The following is a 5000-nucleotide window of genomic DNA, read 5'->3' on the forward strand; positions in this document are numbered from 1 at the left end:
TGGAGCCCACTGGAGACAACTAGAGCCCACTGAAGCCCACTGGAGCCCACTGGAGCCCACTGGAGACAACTAGAGCCCACTGGAGCCCACTGGAGACAACTAGAGCCCACTGGAGACAACTAGAGCCCACTGGAGCCCACTGGAGACAACTAGAGCCCACTGGATCCCACTGGAGACAACTAGAGCCCACTGGAGGGACCATTCATTATGAAAACATTTCTGCTTGACACAACATTAATATCACTGTTAATTTACTAAATAAATTAATGTTTCAGGGGTCTTGAATGTTATATGGAGCAGAAAGATAAAGGAACTGTGCTGTAAGTGGTTTAGTGACCTCTCTGTTGCAAATAAGAAACAAGTTTGATTTCTCAAACTTCAAACCACCCCAACCGTTGACAGAATTCCAAGTCTGCTACATAAAATTGGTGCAGTGACCTGGCTTCATCTGATTGGCTGCTGCCGATCGCTGGGTTAAGCAGTGAGCGTGTGATGTCTAAGATGACGAGTTGAAAGGACATTATTGGTTTCTGTGCTGCAGCAGCATGATGGTGAGGTATGTGGTTACATCACAGAGGGTTCCAGGTGGGCCCCAGTGTTAAATTACAGTATTTATATGAAAAATATACATTTACAAATATACAAAAGGTTAAGAAATGAGACTTGCTGAGGTGACTACTGACATGACAGTCAATGTCCTTCACTCATCTAAAAAAATCTCAAAACCCCACATTAAAAATGTTAACCTATGAAATAAAGGGAAGAGGTTAACGAATTCCTTCCAGTCTCAGTGCTGATTTCTTTTCAGTGAAAACCTTTTTAAAAGAACACAAATTCGAGGGTCAGTTGATCTGAATGCGACACCTGGCCCGCATTCTTGTTCCCAGCACTTCTCCAACCAAAGTTACGCCCATGCCCCAATCCCAGTTACCAAAGGCCCCAATCCCAGTTACCAATGACCCCAATCCCAATTCCCAATGGCCCCAATCTAAGTTTCAATGGCTCCAATCCTAGTTTCCAATGGCCCCAATCCCAGTTGCCAATGATCCCAATCCCAATTCCCAATGGCCCCAATCTAAGTTTCAATGGCTCCAATCCCAGTTACCAAAGGCCCCAAACCCAGTTACCAATGACCCCAATCCCAACTCCCAATGGCCCCAATCTAAGTTTCAATGGCTCCAATCCTAGTTTCCAATGGCCCCAATCCCAGTTGCCAATGATCCCAATCCCAATTCCCAATGGCCCCAATCTAAATTTCAATGGCTCCAATCCCAATTTCCAATGGCCCCAATGCCAGTTACCTACATAAGAGCAGAATGGTCTGTGCCATCATGCTGCAATATTCAGATAAACTTGTAAACTTCATTATGAAATAGTTCTTGTTTCTGATGTAAGTTTACACATCATTCTGATGTCATTGTAAACATCATTGTTAGGGATAGGGTTAGGCTGGGTTTAGGTTTAGGGGTTAGGATTTAGGGTTAGGGGTTAGGGTTTAGGGTTTAGGTTTAGAGGATAGGGTTTAGGGTTTGGGGTTAGGGGTTAGGATTTAGGTTTAGGGTTAGGGGTTAGGGTTGTCCTCCACACTCAGTGCCAAAAGCAATAACAATACCCTTCAGCTGCTTAAGGTAATTAGAAAGCTGTCACTGATCCAGATCGGTGACATCTTGGTCAGTCAGATGTTAACCAATCAAAGACCAGCAATGGAGATCCAGATTGGTGATATCATAGTCTGTCAGCTGTTAACCAATCAAAGACCAGCACTGGAGATCCAGATTGGTGACATCATAGTCAATCAGCTGTTAACCAATCAAAGCCCACAAATTCAGTCACTTAGTTTTATCTGAAGCAACTGGACTTGCAGAGTGGAGCAGACCTATTGACGTAGCTAAGCTAAATGTAGTTGTTAAAGATGACATGAAAGATCACCCAGATCTCCCACACACAACATTCAGGACTGGATACAATCGATGGAGAAACATGGGAGAGACTTGAGTTTAGGACAAGTCAAGAATATTTACAAAGCGGGACTGAAAAGCAGCTGCAGTCCCAACACTGCTGTCTGTGCTGGGACTATGATGTCATGAATCATTACTATACTGAGTCCTGAGTCATGAATGTGTGATTTCTATGCCACAAAAGAGAGTCCCATAGAGTTTGAGTCTGACAACATGCAACAGCCGTGACCGCTGACAGTCCTTTACGGAAACGGAATGATTTCTGAAACCTCAATGATGTTTGTCAGGAACTGTCCTGATGGTTTGTTTAATATGCTCATCACCAAATGGTCAGTTATGGAGATTTAGGAGCAGCAGAGAGAGAGAGAGAGAGATCCAGAGAGATAGCCACTGCACATAGCATGACCCAAAGATGCCGTGACCAGGAGTAACGAGGCAGACTGTGTGAGTCATGCCGAATGAGAACAGAATGGGAACAGAGTGGTGCAATTTCACAAACCAGACTGTCCCTCCCATAGTCCCACCAGACTGTCCCTCCCATAATCCCACCAGACTGTCCCTCCCATAGTCCCACCAGACTGTCCCTCCCATAGTCCCACCAGACTGTCCCTCCCATAGTCTCACCAGACTGTCCCTCCCATAGTCCCACCAGACTGTCCCTCCCATAATCCCACCAGACTGTCCCTCCCATAGTCTCACCAGACTGTCCCTCCCATAATCCCACCAGACTGTCCCTCCCATAGTCCCACCAGACTGTCCCTCCCATAATCCCACCAGACTGTCCCTCCCATAGTCTCACCAGACTGTCCCTCCCATAATCCCACCAGACTGTCCCTCCCATAGTCCCACCAGACTGTCCCTCCCATAATCCCACCAGACTGTCCCTCCCATAGTCCCACCAGACTGTCCCTCCCATAGTCCCACCAGACTGTCCCTCCCATAGTCCCACCAGACTGTCCCTCCCATAATCCCACCAGACTGTCCCTCCCATAATCCCACCAGACTGTCCCTCCCATAGTCCAAGCGCACCTTGGACATGCCCTTCTCCTTGCAGAGTTTATGGTAATAGGTCAAACTCCACTCATTCACACAATGAGGGAAATGCCATGTTTGAGCTGCCATGAAGTGAACGATCAATGTGAGTGTGCTAAACCAACAGAGAAATTAACCTACACACTTAGGAGGGGACACTGTGAGTGTGGACAAGACCCTTAAATCCAAAGATGATATCCTGCCTGTACATTGATTGAACTGTAGGTGTATTTTTAATGGTAATGTAATCATTTTCCAGAATGTGCTGAAGTTGGACAAAGCTAACAGCCTGTTCTATTGGGATGTGCTAGTGAACGATAAAGTATCTTTACGAGCTTCTCTTGACAGCAGGTCAATGGCAGGAACTATGAGGGAGGAGGCTGAGACAGGCATCCACAGTGAAATTGCGTCACTTGAGTTTGTGGGCTACAGACAGATCATCACACTGGCCACCCGTGGAGCACTCAGCGTCCACGTCCACACCAGCTAAAGACGCTGGCGCAGGGACATGTAGCCAGTATGTTCACACTGGGTGACCCTGCACAGGGAGACCAGCTCATACTCTGCATGAATGTGATTAAGGAAATGACCCAAGCAAACTCCCACTTACAGCAGGTCATGAAGGGGTTGGAGACCACAGCATGAGGTCCAGCAGAAAGCTGACAAACGTCCTGATGCAGTGGGTCCTCTCAAATTGACCAAAGCTGTCACACTGCTGGAAATACACGAACACCTGTCTGCAAGTTCACGTGTCTCACTCTGTCAGGACTGCTGACATCACCAAGCCTCCCTAGTCCCACATGCACAAAAAGAACATTGCTAGTAGCATTGTGGTCTCCATGACTACTGTCAGATGGTGTGCAGTAAAAAATCTAAATCTGTGTGACAAGTCAGAAACGTTGAAATTCCAAAATAGCTAACATATTCCTTGGTGGAGCACTAGAAGATCTTAATGCAAACCCTGAGCATCTGCCATCCAGTGGATATCTGCTCTCCACTGGCCTCCGGAGCATGTAGGAATCCTCTCTCCCTTCCTACACACTGTGCCCTCCATACAGCAGAGCGGGAACACGGCGCAGTTTCTGGGCCTGAGCTAAGATAAGTGTCTATGTTCAGGTGTGACTCACCCTCCCCAAGACGCTTCAGATAACAGAAGCACAAGCCGTGGCAGAGTGCTGCTATTATCTCCAGAAACTGCTCAGGAGCAAAGAAAATTATGTTACCATTTAACAGGATATTTTAATACAATACAGAACTGTTGATCCAAGGAGGCTTTTTATGTGTGTTTCTGCGATTATGAGGGGGTGAATTTAGTTGTCCATTGACAAACAAGGTGTATAATGCACAGAAGAGGGTTGAGTCAATAAAACGCGATGTCTGCTCTGTTACAGCGTTGGGAGGGGTGTCTGTGTGATGTCTGCTCTGTTACAGCGTTGAGAGGGGTGTGTGTGTGATGTCTGCTCTGTTACAGCGTTGGGAGGGATGTGTGTGTGATGTCTGCTCTGTTACAGCGTTGGGAGGGGTGTGTACACAATGTCTGCTCTGTTACAGCGTTGGGAGGGGTGTGTGAGTGAAGTCTGCTCTGTTACAGTGTTGGGAGGGGTGTGTGTGTGAAGTCTGCGCTGTTACAGCATTGGCAGTGTGTGTCCATAAGTGTCCAACACAAATTTGTCATCGTCAGTAATCTTCAGTCAACTTTTGTCTCCTATGAGCTCCATCAGTCCCTGAGCTCTTCACACATGACAAAGTGACCCCATCAGCACAAAGAAAACATGAGTATTAAACAATACCATTTACACTTGCAGCATTTATCTGACGCTTTTATCCAAAGTGACTTACACTTCTGACTGAACACAACTTGAGTAATTGAAGATTAAGGGTCTTTTTCAGGGGTTCAACAGTGGCAACCTGGCAGTGGTGGGACTTGAACTGGCAACCTTCTGATTACTAGTCCAGTACCTGAACATGCACCAGCCTGTATGTTCGACCTAGGGTTTGGGAAAAGCAGTT

The 5000-nt window shown here is 46.6% G+C and overlaps 1 protein-coding gene across 2 annotated transcripts in view; it reads right to left on the minus strand.

Annotated features, from left to right (window-relative positions):
* Positions 1 to 5000, minus strand: part of prex2 (phosphatidylinositol-3,4,5-trisphosphate-dependent Rac exchange factor 2) — a 98796-nt gene that overhangs the window by 15249 nt on the left and 78547 nt on the right. The gene's annotated exons all lie outside the window — the stretch shown is intronic.

Source organism: Electrophorus electricus, chromosome 5 (genome assembly GCF_013358815.1).
Source record: "Electrophorus electricus isolate fEleEle1 chromosome 5, fEleEle1.pri, whole genome shotgun sequence".
In the NCBI taxonomy this organism is placed as follows: Eukaryota; Metazoa; Chordata; class Actinopteri; order Gymnotiformes; family Gymnotidae; genus Electrophorus; species Electrophorus electricus.